The following is a 15,732-nucleotide window of genomic DNA, read 5'->3' on the forward strand; positions in this document are numbered from 1 at the left end:
GTTTTGTGAGTTATCAAATAAACATGTAGTATAATTCTGTAATTAATAGTTTTGGTACAATTACTGTCACATGTGTCACATGTAGCATGTTGCATTTGCTTTCAAGAAACAAGTGTCCCCCAGGGGCATCCAATCCCATGTGGTGAGCAGGAGTTGAAGCTTCATGCACATCCATGTTGTATCAACTCGGATCAGTTCCCATGTATTGTCATTGGGGATAATCGTTGACAAGAAATTTCTGCCCTCTGGGGATTCCAGACTGGTCTTTTTACTGATGAATTACATACCACAGGAAGCGTGGGGACACATTCACTAGAGTGATGACGGATATGGAAACACACCCAACATTTTGAAACGTAGTCTTTAGCATAATGGTAGGCCAACTGAACACAGGTATTTTAATAGTTTATGTGATGATATAAGACTTCTGATTCTTGGAAGACAGGGCACCTTTATGGGTTCCATTCTGTTGATCTTGAGTTGTCTGTGTCTACCTTGGTGTAGACACAAGTCTCCAGATTCCCAGGAGTGGCACGTTCAGAGGCAGGCTCTGGAAGGGCTTCTTTTACCTGTGAGTGAATAGTCCTCACACATTTCATTAGAGCCTTGCAATAATTCAGCATAACATCATCAGTCATCTGTAGCTTGGATCAATGACGTGGCTTTGGTGGGGTATGCAGTAACCGTATGGGTTTACCCATTACAACTTCATATGCAGGTAGCGCGTGTCTTTTATTCACGGCGGTCTTGTCGTATATTAGGGCCAACGGTAAAGCGTCTGGCCATTTAAAGTCAGTTTCTTCACAAATTTTGGCCAGTCTAGTTTTTAAAACAGAATTCTTCCTTTCAGCAGCTCCACAGTGTAAATGCTGTTGGATTCCTAGGGCTTTACAGACCACCTGGACGATTTGTCCTGTAAATGAGTCCCCCAGTTGCTGTGTAGTACAAGGGTATTCCAAAATGAGGCATTGTCTCAAGAGTTTCTTGGTGACACTAGTAGCATCTGCATTTCTACATGGGCAGGCCTCTACCCATCCCAACATATTTATGATTACGAAAATGTATTTGCAGTTACAGCATTTGGGTATCTGTATAAAATCCATTTGCAAATTTGCAAAGGAACCTCGTGGTTTTGGGTGTGCTGCCACCTTGGTTTTGACCCTTTGTCTGATGTTATGGACCAAATAAACAGGACAAGTGCTGCAGTATTATTGTGCTCTTACAGAGAAATTTGGAGCAAACCAATCTGGTACTGCTGCAATCACCATCCATTTGCCAGTGCAAGCCACCAGGTGGGTCACACCAGCAAGGTAAGGGAGGAGACCCTGAGGTGCAATGAGGTGGCCATCCAGGGAGCACCACAAGGAATTGAGGTGTAACTGACAGCCCTGGCACAGCCAGATAGTGTTTTTTGTCTCTCGAGGCTGGGTCCTGTAAAATAGAGAGGTCTGAAAGAGAAGCAGGCAGTGACTGCACTGTAGAAAGCCTGATGAGAGCATGTTCAAGAGCCTGCTGGCCAGAAAGGTCCACTGTCCTTGGTGACTGATCAGTTAAGGCATTTTCCCATGTAATATCATCATAAGGAAAAACATGAGTTTAGCATTTTACTATTGCTAAAAGAGAGGGTAGTAATAATGCTTGTAGAAGAGCTTCAACATAGGAGCCGTTTCAAACAGGAGTGACAGATGATGTTAAGAAGCTGAGTTGTTTTCAAAGTTGCCTACAGTTGTGCACAGCCCCAAGGGTGTATCAGGAATCAGTGGAATACTGATTGCTCAGGGGAGCCAATTGCTCTTGTGCAAGTACAGAGGCGCAAGTCAGTACAAGTAGTTCTGCAGTTTGTGCCGAAGAGATGGTTGGCAATGAATAAGCTTCTAGACTATTGGTGGAAGTACAGACAGCACACACTGCAGCTGGATGCCCTGTGGAGCCATGGGGACAGGACAGGAGAGGACAGGACAGGACCCATCTACAAACAGAATTATGTCTGGCTTCTGTAGGGGAACATCTCTGAGATCGTGGAGAGATGCTAGGGGTTGTTCTGAGACAGAAAGACGGTCGTGGCAGTCTCCATCAGCAGGGGCAGGATGTAATGCTGCAGAGTTAAGGACAGAACGGCAAGAGAAATGTTGGCTAGTGACAGGAGTCATTTTCATTGGAAAATAGGTTTGTGTGAGTTGGAAATATGCTGGCTTCTCTCTTTTAAAAGGAGGGCTGTAACAGGGTGGGGAACAGCAACAGTTAGGGCATGACCGAGGACCAGAGTATTTGGGGTTTTTTTTCAATCAAAAAACCAGCAGCAGTGACTTTCTGTGATTTCTTTTGCTTGGGTTTTGTTTTGTTTTTTTCCATTGGATGTCTTTTCGTACCAGCTGAAAAAGACATCCCATTGGACTTGGACCACAAGGTTGCCTGAGTATCTATACTATTAAACATATCAACAAGGGAGCCAGACTTTCAAAAATGAATGCCTTATAAAAGTTCTACTTAAAAAAGAAGAAGTATGCATGTTAATTCTCCGTTGGTAGCTGTGAAAAGTGTTGGGATTACAGTCCTGGAGAATTAAATCGGTATGTAAAGAGGTGTGACGTGACCCTCAGTGCCAGGACAATTTTTTCAGCTTTTCTTGCAGCACTTTACTGTTATTCTTCAGCCTAATCTTAACTATGAATATGTAGGAAAATAAAAGAATTTGAAGTGCTTTGTCCAGCTCCAAACATCTCTTCTTTACACTCTCTTCAGGAAAGCTCAGGAACGTTAACTCAGCAAGAAAACAGAAGTGAAATGGGATGATATTCACAAAGGCCCTGATTTAAAGCACAGAAAGCTAACATTTGACTTTGTCCATGCTACTAGATAAGTGGGCTTGAGTCCAGTCCCTGGCCTCAAGGTCAACTGGTGCTTAGGACTAGCCCACTCTCCACAGACCTCCTGGAAACAGCTAGTTGGAGCAGACCAAATACAGCTGGAGAGTAAGTTTACAATTAAGCAGTGTCGATTACAGAGAGGTCAGTGCTTGAGCTGCACACAGGTCCTATTTATTTATTTAGCAGTATGAATTTATCGCCAAGGTCTTCTCTTAGTTAATGGAGAAAGAAAAATTTCTCTACCGGTTGTTTCAGTTCACCTAATGCCAACTGACTTCAGAGAGGGGACGCGTAGCAGAAATCTTGTGTTAATTAATAGGAGGAGAGTGGCTTCCATAGGCTGAACTTAACTTTTACACATACAAGTGTCCTAAGACAGTGAATCCATGAACATCATACCCTTAGCCATCTCTGAAAAAGTGTTAGTGCCTTACATCAGCCAGCAGCTACCAGTGGCCTGATTGTTGTATAGAGAACTTCTCATTACTAGTTACCCTTTGAATCTGAGCATTTTCTAGTGAAACTATAAGATCAGTTTTCAGAAAAGAAAATAATTCAGAAGCTCTTCTGTGTGACAGTACTGACTGGAAGAGTTCTCAAGTTCCTTGTTTGCAAAAGAGAAATCTAAAGCACTTGACAAAAGTTTGAATTTTTAGGGGAAAAAAAAGCGTGTTTTTTATGCAAGTACTTGCTCACAAAGACTGGAACAACTCCAGCTTGCCTAAGGCTTACAACTAAGTGGCTGACATCAGAGAAATTAAGCATGTAAGATGAATTCTGGACAGTTGAACAGACTTACAAGTGGGAGACTCAAATAATTAACATAAAAGCAGGCTAGGTGAAGTCTCAAGAAAGAAAAATGCAAAACATATCACAAAATCATGATCCATTCTACAAAAATAATCATGGATGTTAAAAATATTCACTTTTTATTTATGTCTTCAGATTTATCCTGAGACATTTTGTTTGAATCCAAGTCATTCTCCTTTCTGCATTCACATCACCCAATGGCTGTGTCATCAAGAAAAAATACCAAATGTAGCAAGACTTGGCAGCTGTGAGATAACCTCCTGTTGTTATAGTGATGTCCTAGACTTCCCAAAACTGAAGTATCTCAGATTTATGTGGAAAAGCTGAGCACCAAGTTTTGTTTATTTTTGTTATGACCATGCTAGGGAATAAATACAGACTCCTTTCACAGATTAAGAATGCATCTTTTTCCCCACAGCTAGTCAAAAATACAATCTTTTCTGAGATTAAAACAGAGGTACCTTAGAGTGTTGTGTACAGTGATAGGGTGCTCTGCAACTTCAGTACCAATTTATGACACTGGGTGGATCTCTGAAGTCAGGAGAACAAGAAAATAAATCTTAAATTGACACTGTCTTGACATGAGAAGAGGACTGGACTCCACCCTGTTTGTTAGCGTCTAGATTTCTCCATTTGTCATCTGCTTCGTGACAGGGTGATTTGGTGTGGCATCACTTTACTGTTTGTGACTGAAAGAATGAGAATAAATTATCACGGCAAGCAGTAGAATAGGCAGTTAAATATTCTTTCTTATGAGAACTTCAGTTGCTGAAAATGTTGGGAATCTGCAATTCTTTGCCATAGGACTTAAGCTTATCTTGCTTTTGAAATACTTTTTCTGCACTGGTTCTACTGAATCTGGACTGAACAGAAGCCTTGAAAGGTAAGGGATATTTCCACGTAACTTTTGAGCACACATTGTTATAGCCACCTCTTTTAGGTAAAACTTTCTTTCCTCACTCCATAGTTTTGGTCTTCCAGGATGTCTTCACATTTCTTACATAATTACCGAGTTTCTAAAGTGAAAAAGCCTTCAGCTCCTTAGGAGTGTTTAAAGTTATATGTGCAGGTGTTTGCCCTGGGTGAACCAGAACTAAAATTTTGTATTGCCAAAATCAAAAGTATTGTATTTTCATGAGTAAAGTATTTAATGATACAAAAATTGTTCTTTATTAAAAAGCAAATCTCCTGAAATCCAGTTTGTTGGCCACAGAGAACTTGCTGCTTTCATCTATCTGCAAAACGTAGCTAAATCTGTAGTGTGCTTAACAAGTGTGTTATCCTCTAATATGTTTCTCTCCAAGGAAATAACATTTACCTGTTTTAACAGGAAACTGAACATCTGTCCAGGTACTACACAATATATAGTTTTTCAGATACAGCTGCAGAAGTACATATTTACAGTCTACTGTAAATCTAAGAATTATGTTTTTTTAATTTATATTATGAACTTTAAATATAATAATGTTGCAGTGTAGGTAAGAAAAATAACCCTCTTTAAAAACACATCGGGCACCATTGCTGTCTGCAGTAGTTTTTAATAGGCTACTACTAATGTGTAGGGTCTTCTGTGTCCTGAGACCAAATCAATACCAGGCTTCTACAATGTATGAAATGTGTGGAACGTCCTGTAGCGCTGTAGATTTGAATCTGGGTACCCCCCTCAACTGGATAGTTCCTGCAGGAACTTTCCTTACAGTTTCTTTGGCAGTTATTGAGGTAAGCATTGAAGGATGATTTTATAATTTATTTTATTACAGGATCCAGAGACTCTGCTTAGGGCTTACAGCATCTTTTACAAATGTTTAATAAAATGTTTAATATATCATTTCACTGTGTATGAAAAAACTGGCAGATGATCTGGTTTTGTGTTTTCTTGATTCACTTTCCCATGTGGTCTGGAACTAGACATTTACCGATATTATTTCCCTCCCTTAAACTTTGCCAAAATGTAATGTTTGTGAAGGTTTTTAACCTCTTATGATTGAACTGCTATAGAAACGCAAAGTATGTGTCACTAATTCAGAGCGACAGAATACCCTCAGTACTTAAGCTGTGTCTTCATAATTGCTGCTCCTACCTCTCAGTTGCATATAACATCGAGCCATAATGTTATACTGATAGTGCCTTCATACCATAGTTCATTCAGTTTAAAATGCAGATTGATTTTGATACTTCACTTTCAGCTCACCCATGTTTTTAGTAACCTAAAAAAAGTGAAATAAAGTTGCTTTGAAGTTGATTTAAGAGATTATATTTTAGAGATTTAAGATTTTATATAATGGCTTATAAATTTAAGGTAAGAATATGTAACTGCAGAAAAGAGTTATGAAAGCTATTTTTCTATACTTCCGTAGTCAGACTTGAATTTAGTACATATGCAGTAACCTCTATTGTACCTCTAATCTTAATCAACCGAAACAAATACAAATGAAGACTACATTCAATAATGGATGAAGTGATGACTACTTTATTTCTTCTATCAGAACTACCAGGAGCACATCAGTACACATCATATGATTCAACTGAAATGAACACACTTATCACTGGAAATATGAATTGTATCACTTTCATCCATGTGTCTAATATCAGTCCAGACTGTAATGGCTTAGGCAACTAAAGCAAAATATACTAGCAGTGGCAGTGCCTTTGTCATCTGTTCTTTGCTGTCATCTGTCTTTATCAGCTCAGCAAAGGCTGGCTTTGTGGCCCATAGCTTTGCTGTCTAGTAAGTACCTAAGCGTAATTCTGCTGGTTTAAAGGAGATATATCTACAAGGTAGAGCTAACCCAAACGCAGGCAATTTGTGATTTACCACTCTGAAAACATTTATCGCTAAATACCACTAAAATCAATAAAAATACCACTTCCACTTATTTCTCAGAAGCAATTAAAAAGAATTGTCAAGTGGAAATTTAATAAGGAACAAGCAGCAAAAAAGTAGAGAAAATAAATGCATTTAAGTGGTGTCTCCTTTAATAAAAAGCACTTCTCACTGTAAGTCTGCTTTTGAAATAATAATTAGTGAGAAAATACATCCATTTGATGGTGTTAACAGCATCTACCTTGAGTTTTTGGGTCAGATCTGCACATTGTATCACCACATCTTCAGTGACTTGTGTGGCATTGCAGCATCATACAGCCACAAAGGGTTCATCCCAGAATTTATGTAAGTCTGTTTTGTTACAAAAGCATCCCGCCCTCCTTCACATGGAAAAGGCAGAGAACTGGAATCACTATAGCTTAGAGCAACTGAAAAAAATGTTGGGAAAAGGGAGCAGGAGGAGATACGAAGTCATGCAGACCTGGCAGGTGAAACACTACCACCCATTGATTACACTGGCAGAGTTACCCCTGCAAACAGCCACTGTGTAGTTCAGTGCTGTTTTATTTTAGATGCAGATAAAGACATGATGAGCAACTGCTTGAAAAGCCTTAGATAAAAGCTATTCACATAGACACTGCATTTTGGTACTTGAGCCACTGCTCAAGGAAAGCATAGTCTGTCATCCTATTAAGGAGGTTATGTCTGAAGTGTGAGTCACACATTTCCCTGTTGCTCTTCATCGTCCAATGGGTTGTAGACTGGTCTACTTTTTGAGCCTCTACAGTGAAGCAAAAACTCAACAAATAGTTGGGCTTGATAGCCTGTTGATGTGGTTTCTCTATCAGGAAGAAATGTTTAGGAATTTTACAAACTTTTTTTTTCTTTTTGGGAAGTGCTGTTGTGCTAAAATTAAAACATAATGGTTTCAACTAATTTTTTGTTGCAAAGGTCCTAAAGTCAGAACAGAATATGGACAAAATTCTTATAACACAGATGTCCCTTACAAGAGCTAGTAGGCTGATGGTTGGAGTAGTCAGTTAAAAATAGTAAACCCACTTTCAATCCTTGTTCTGCTTAATTTTGTAAAGATGAGTAAAGACCAGTAAACATTGGTCTTCTGCATTCCCAGTGATTTCCAAGCCATTAAATAATTTGGAGGTGAATGCACTCAATTTAATTTTTTTGATGAAACTGTCATGTCTGCAGCCAAAAATCTCTTTCCAAGCTTAGTTCATTGGATCTTGCCAACAAGAAGGCAAAAAAAAAGGTATTTCCTCTCTTCGCACTTAAGTCTGAAAATTGGTCTCAAGGTGTGCTGGAGCATCCACTTTGCACTTGTGAATCCACTCATTACATTGTCACTTCTACCTTCCCACCAATGTGTTTCATCTTGCTGGCATCATTCAGCAAAGCTTTTTCTACTTCTTGTTCTGCCTGAGGGTTATTCCCATGTTCCAGTATCTTCACTGGTGTGTTTCCCAGGCATTCTGCCTGCCGCTGTGGAAAATCACGTCTTCTCTTTGCAATCCTCTTTCCTTTGCCTTAGATTTTTTTATTATTATTTTGTTTTAACCTGAAGCCACCAATCTTCTTTATATCAAGCCCCAACTCAACAATTTCATAGCTACCATCTGTCCTTCCTCTGGACTGCATTTCCAAGTATTTTCCTTTTAAAGGACTACAGCTTATGTCTTCACAAATATTTGGGCCCCCATTTCCAACTAAAATCAATGGGAGCTTGGCAAACCTGTAAGAATCCAAGCCTAGTCACTAATAACCTGGAGGACAACATTTTTTATTAAGACTTTATTCCATACCTAGATTTAGCTTTGGTTAATAACCCCCCCCCCCCATCTCTTACAAATGCTTTTAAACACAGTAAAAAGTTCGTCATCTTAAGCAGTATTTACCAGAATTCTCCAATTCCGCTAAATACCCTAGAGGTACATGTGACATAGTTCTTTTGCTGAAAATCTTAACTCTAACAGTTTGATCTATGTAGAAAAATATATATATATATATATGTGCATAGTTCCATCACTTCTGCAGAGTCTGCGTAAACAGGTCAAACTGCTGATTTGAATCATTATGTATGACAAGTTACACCCACGTGTGTTGAGGTAGACATGGAAGGATATGTGTTTTCATAGGCTAAAAATGTATGTAACTTAATAATTCTGAATCATTTAAAACTTATCTAAATCTAAAAGCCAGCCAGTCCTGTTCCCTTGCATAGCTATTATTCTGTCAACACAGACTGTGATCCACCTAGCAAGATGATAGAGAACAACGATGCAGCTTTGCCACCAATCCCGTGGTTGTTCTCATCCACCATATGTTGGTATTCATTTCTCAAAGCATTTTTGGTGTACGTGAGCTAGATTCCTCCTGGAAGAGCCTAACCTCCCAGTTTCCCTCCAGGTACACTCAAAGGTTTGAGGGGTCTGACCCCACATGTGGACCACACCATCACAAAGTCCTGCAGCATGTACCTAACAAATGCCAAAAGGAGGTTCTCAAGCGGGGCAGAGCTCTCAAACACCCTGGATCCATCTGATGCTCTAGGGAGCCAAATGCCACTGGAGCATTTGCCTCAGCTGCCAGCTCTCAACTCTTTCTTGAAACTCCGCTGATCCTTCCTCAATCATCCACGTTCCTTGTGCATAGTCCTTTAACATCTTTACCTGCCTTACTTCTTGTTACTCTTCCCCATTGCTGAACCCTTTATTTTTTTATTACCTTAGTTTTGCGGTCTAGTTCAATCTCTTTAACTTTCCTGCTGTGTAAAATGCCTTCCACCTCTCAGAAATCCACTAACAACATTACTATCATAAACCAACATTAGTATCACAAAAACATTAGGATAACTCAGCAACAGTGCCAGGAAGCTGCTAACCTCAGGACTGCTACCAAATATGAGAGGATCAGTGAGCAATAATTTAGTACATTTAAAGCAGATAACCTTCTCAAATAACTTCTCAAAGAACTGAACACTTCAGGGGGATGTGTCTTGGGCTAGGCACTGGGTGGTAACGTGGATCCCCTCAACACTCTCTCACTTTTGGGAAACTCAAAAGGACCAAAGGACAGGGTAAGTTCACTGGTGTAACTCAGAACCATTATTCAAATAGAGTGTTTCACGGATGGCCTTGAAGACTTCGATCACTATTTTGCCCACAGTGGACAGGTCTATGCAAAGCTGGTTAGCCACTGATTAGTAGAAGTTAGGGGTTGCAAGACTCCACAGAGCAGTGGGTACTCTTTTGAACACAAGTATGGATTACAAAATATTGTGCAAGAATGGTAAAAGGAATGGAGCCAGCTCCAGAGACACCTTCAAAAGGTGCCCCTCCACATCTGCAAATTTCACACCCATTGTTGATTATCCCATATATTATGATCATGCAGTTCCACAAGCCTGAAGTCACCTCCCATCCCCATGAACTTCCAGTCAACCATGGGCAAAGCAGCTGGAGCAGCAAGGTTGTCGGAAGCACAGTCTTCCACTGCTTCTTCAGTGAAAAGGACATGCCAGAGGACTTGAGGCCATTTTGTTCATGGTGTCTTCCTAGCGTTGCTGCTGCAGGTGCTGGATTAAGTCTACTATTCTTCCCTATGCCTTTCTTGCGGTGCGTGTTGTTCAAACTGGGACACGGGAGGTAGATCAGACAGCCCAAGCCCTTGTGTCACTTGGAAATGGTACAAATAATAACACTAAAAGGGCTTTCATATGCAATTTTTTATACTAATGATAATAATATGGGCACTAGTATGTTAATGCCATTGGCATGAATTAAATGAATGAAGAGGCTGGTGTTTCCAGAGGGGCCCACGCAAAGGTTTGTAGGCTATCTTCCCTTTAGATAGTTTCAAATTACAAGTGTAACAGGGATGTACAGGTCTCATCCAAAATAAACTCCCCAGATCAAATATACTGGAGGTATCGGAAGCCTGAACACCCACTACTTTCAATATATTGATCCTTTCCTATTTCACTGAATTACTTGCTAAAGTAGAAAAATACAGAGTAAACACACAGTAAAAAAGTAGGTTCTGTGTAATAAATGTTTCCACCACTAGAAAAAGGCATTTTTGCTGCATCAGAAAGCTATCTTGCAACATAAGGCAGTCTCTGGGCATGTAACGCCATCATCAAGTGTGTCCAACTGAGGAAAAGGGAGAACAGAAGGGATTGACATCCATCTCTGAAAGTATCCCAGAATCTCAAAGAGAAAACAGTATAGACTTGATTTCATCTAATCAAAGGAACTGAAATAAGTAGATCCCTGCTCATCAGGTGTAAGTTTTCAAACAATAAAAAAAAATCTCACAATATCATTGTCAGTTTGGGAACATTTGTTATACTCATTAGGGACATGTGCTAAAATAAAGCATAGGAAAATCCTCTGTTAAGGTTCACAGACCTTCAGTGACCAAGATAGGGAATAGAACTGATTCAGCAAAGCATTTTATCATAACCAATAGGACTAATATGTTTAGAGCCAGACGCCTGTAGAAGTTTGCTAAACTGGGATAATAAAATGATATAGATTTGTGAAGCATTTCTTTATACCACACCTTCTCACAGTTGTTTCCAGTAGTACTCAAACACATTCCTTGTTCTGAAGTTACAGATGGGGAAGGAAGATGACAGTTCTATCTGGTATAAGTTCAGTTTTGCACAGCACATGAAGTGTACAAAATGCTTAACTTGAAATAAAATTGATACGTACTTTTTAAAAAATTTAGCATGCCCAGTGAAATACCAAATCAATTGTGAAAGGCAAAGTAATATTTTGGATACTCTGAAAAGTCTGAAACATTTTAGGATATTATGAATAAATTTAATTGCTGTCCTTGTCCTTGGATAAACTGAATCAACACAAAACTAAAGCCTATCCACACATATTTAATAAATTTAATATTTAAAGCTTCGTTCTGTGTTCTGTTCTTTTCGGTGAGGCAGTTGGTATTTACTGTACACTTCATCATTTGTTGCTTTATAGTCCACAATTCAAATCCTGCTATGAATGGTTTTCCTATAGTGCTAATCACTGACATTTTTGACTGCCTCAAAAATGTTATGACTTCATCTGTATAGCAATTCCTGTGGTATGAAAATGATTGATGGCAATTTGGTCGGTATTTTCACAGGTGACTACTAATTTTGTGTGCTCTACTTAAGAATGGATATTTAGCAGTATTACACTTTTCTTTCTGTTTTCTGTAGACTATCTAATGACACTATCAGCACAAAATTTTACAGTCTTACTATTTTGTCTTTTCTATGAGTGTAAATATTATTCAAGGCCTTTGCAAGTAGTTGTACTTAGTCCAATGTTAACAATGTTTACAGATTTTTAATTTAATGTATTTAACAGTATTTTGTCTTCAATCAGTTTTTGGTTATTGAAAAGAAGTTTAACAATGAAGAATAAAAAATATTTAAATTATTATTTAAGTTTCAAGCTATATTATTCATAATGCATTCTATCAAGCACAAAAGCTATAAAGGCAACTGATAAAAACAAGGAATATTCCCTTAAGTAAATAGATGTATAGGTATAAATTCTTGTGGAGTGTTACAAAGAAAATACAGCACAAAAAAAAATCACGTCCAAGTATGGTGTTTTCTCCTGTAATAACCAAGAAAAAGAAAGTAGTAAAAATCAAGATAATCAAGCGTGTTCTTTTTCCTTCGTTGTCGTATCAACTATAAGACAAACAATACTTGGCTCCAAAGACAGTTTTAATAACTTCATATGCTCAGCTTTTAAAAACCAATAGCCAGCTCCCTTTCTCTTTCTTCTTTCCTCTACTACAAACAGTATTTCTTATCCTGTAAAAAAAAGACTATGGAGGGAGGTGAAATGTATTATTCCATGGTTGGATCAGCATTTCCTATTAATTTTATAACACTAAGGAAAAAGAATAGCATAACAAAAACAGAGCCCTCACAAACGTGAATAATGTTTTAAGCAGTGACATGGAGAGTACTATCTCAGAGATACAAAAAAAAAAGAGGCAGAAAGGCAAAACAGAACAGAAAGTCTGCTTCTAAAATCTTCATGAAAATTTGGGCATTTTATGCTCTATTATGGCAAATCTACTAAATATAATGTATTCCTAGGAAAAGAATGAATGTAAAAGAGTGATAAGCATGCTATGTACAGTAACATGCTATTATCTTCAGTTTGTCATGCTGCCTTTAATCATCTTGCATTCCTGTCTCTATTAAATCATATTTATTTTTACTTCTAGACTCTGCGCTGGTTGTGCTTGGCATCCTATAGATCTAGATAAAAGGTAAGAAGAAGAAACTCTTCTTCTAAATATTGGGCAGCTTACAATTTTAACTTTTTTTTTTAATTTAACCTTCTCAGATTTTTCTTATTTCAAGTATGTATTTGTATGGGAAAGTGTGGGGAAAAGCTTTCAGGTCTATTTGTCTCAAGCAACTGTTACTTACCATTTTTTTAATTATCAAGCTTATCAATATTATTAAGCATGAATGAGGAATGTGGTTTTTTATAACTAAAAATTGTTTATGAAAGGTATGTATTGCATGTATTAAATAGGCATAATACTGATTCAAGATGGCATTTTAAGTATGTGAATTCTAAATTCACAATATTAAAAAAAAAAAACAAAACTTTTGCCCATTAGAGTGTTGTGTTTTTTTTTTTTTGCAGGACCTAGTAAAAACAAAGGGCAACATCTAGAAAAAAGGACTTCAGTGTTTGGGCCAATGACAGTAACTGCTGTAGACATTACTTTCAAAAACGCGGCTACTTTTTTCAGCTTCTAAATCTCGAAAGAAGTCTAACTTTGGGTTCCTTTCTTTTTCATTTTCTAATCTACTTGTAACATTTAATGTGCAGCGAGCAACTGCAGGAAAATTTGTTGGTTTCGTATAATTGAAAACACTGGAAGAGGGATGTATGAAGCCACATTTAAACAAAGTCTCAGAGCTGAAAGAGGAGTCAGAGTCAAGATTATTCATGCAATGGTTGTTACAGATTTCATGACCAGAACCACCTTTCTCATGCCAGGCGTTAAGAGCAGTACTCTCTTTTGCTTTTCTTGCTCACATAAACTTCAGCAGCAGCTGTGGCCTTAAGCCAAGATGCAAGGTCTGTGGATAAGCCAGTGCCATAGTCTGGCATGTCTTTCTAAATCAGTGTAAGTGCTACTTAACACAGGTATGGAATATATGAAGGAAGCTGAAGCGTCCTTCAGCGCTTTGCAAACCTGCGCCCTCTTCACACCAGCTTGTGTTTTACCATTAATCGTGGTTCCACGGTTGTACAGTCCCACAGATATCAACCAGGGCTGTATGATTCCTGCAGGAACCTTTGTTTCTCCACCAGAAATTCCAGTATCAGTCTGTTACAGTTTGGAAAACAAGAAGTAAGCAACAAATTAAAGAAAGCAATTTATTGCAGTTAAGGGTGTACTTGAACGAATAAATTTATGGGAGTTGGTTACAGCTAAACAAGCAGCTACTTGTTCGGCCACCAGTCTAAGTAGAGTTGATCTTGTTCTGGGTGAAACATTAGGTTACTTAGATTTTGGCAGGAGCATCTAAGCAATGTCATATCAGTGTTATCCTTTGAAAGGTGTCCTGTTCTTACAAAGCAGACCAGCTACTGAGCCCCTGATTTTTAGATTTCAAATCCAGACCTCAGATGGAGGTTTAACGAAAATTTTGGAGGTCAGAAGGAAGACCAGATATACCAAAGTCAGTCCTGCTATATTAGTATTAATGTTTTGGGGATCTCTAGTTCAGATAAAATTTGCGTGTTCCCAGTCTTTATTACCAATAAATATAACAGAAAATAAGATAAAGCCTGTCCAGCCTTGTCTAAGGCACCTGGTCCAAATTTTGGCTTTAATTGCCTTGAGCCAATACATTGTAAACACCCAAGTGTTAACTTTAACCTCTGGAATAGGCCTGCTGTCTTCAGCTAAAACCAAGTATCTGTAAATCTTTGCAATATATAGTCACCAGTTTAGACATCTGAAGAAGCCCTGAGTGGTAACTTAATATTTTTTTAACAGCAACACAAAAATGTATCAAAGTTTCTATTGCAAAATAGTCCACAACCTGGACTGTGTACACATCCTGTTAGAAACTTACTCTAGATGCTGAATGAAAAATAATAGAATGTGCCTCAAAAGATGAATGGGTGCCAACGAGCCAGAAACAGTCTTAAATTCAGTAGGGAAATTATCAGCTCTTACACCAAAATTATTCACTTTAATTTTCGAGCTTAAAAACTACTCCTGTTGTACGTAAAAGATCTTTTAATTCACTTTTTCCTATTACTCTGCCTCTCACTGAATACTTAAATAAATATTCTATTCTGCTGCTGCTTCAAGTCCATGAAAACAAGCACCTGAGGTTATTAATGTCCATGAGGTGACTCATCTGTGCCAGTGTTTGTAAACTTGAAGGTTTTTGGTCTACCTTCCACTGAACAAATGTTGAATTGTTGAAATGCCATTTCAAAATTATCTTCTGTCATGCCTAAAGTCTTGTTTATTTAATAGGCCTCAAAATGAAGGGAGGGTTTTTGAAAAGTTGTGAAGCTTCACATCTTTCAGTGCTTTGTTGACAAAGCCTCTGATGTGTGGAAAGCAGGAAAGGTGGAGTCCTCCTAGTAACTCGTGTTAGCTTCTTCATTTATAGTAGAGTGTTTTGGGAGTGATTCTGGCATGCCCGCAGAAAAGCTACCAGGCAGGTTTGGCTTGTTGTCATCCCGAGTTAACTTTAGGAAATGTTTCAAGTCTCTTTCTTCCAGTGGTAATGAACTTCGCAGTGTTCCAACAAGTTTCAGACCTCATCCGGATACTCCGTGGTATCACTAATTATCAACTGATTTCATAGTTTGCACAGTGATGTCATTCCTCTGTTTTTATTTCACAAATATTATTTGCAAATTGGATTTATATTTAACCTGTGTTTATTCCTTAGGCACGTACACTATCTGTGGTTATTGGAGCCCACCCCGTAAAGCACTGAACGCTCTGGCGTGCAGGCCGGCCCCGGGCCCGTGAGCCCGGCAGTGGGGAGGTGGCTGGCTCGGGAACGGCCGCTCGCCGCAGCGGAGGCACGCTCACAGCCGGGGGTTTGCGAAGGCCAGACCCCGGCCTCGCTGAGCACTACTACCCGGGAGCCCCCCCGGGGTTGCGAAGGGCTGCGGCAGGGGAGCTCTGTGCCGAGGC

This window comes from Nyctibius grandis, chromosome 5 (assembly GCF_013368605.1).
Source record: "Nyctibius grandis isolate bNycGra1 chromosome 5, bNycGra1.pri, whole genome shotgun sequence".
Classification (NCBI taxonomy): domain Eukaryota; kingdom Metazoa; phylum Chordata; class Aves; order Nyctibiiformes; family Nyctibiidae; genus Nyctibius; species Nyctibius grandis.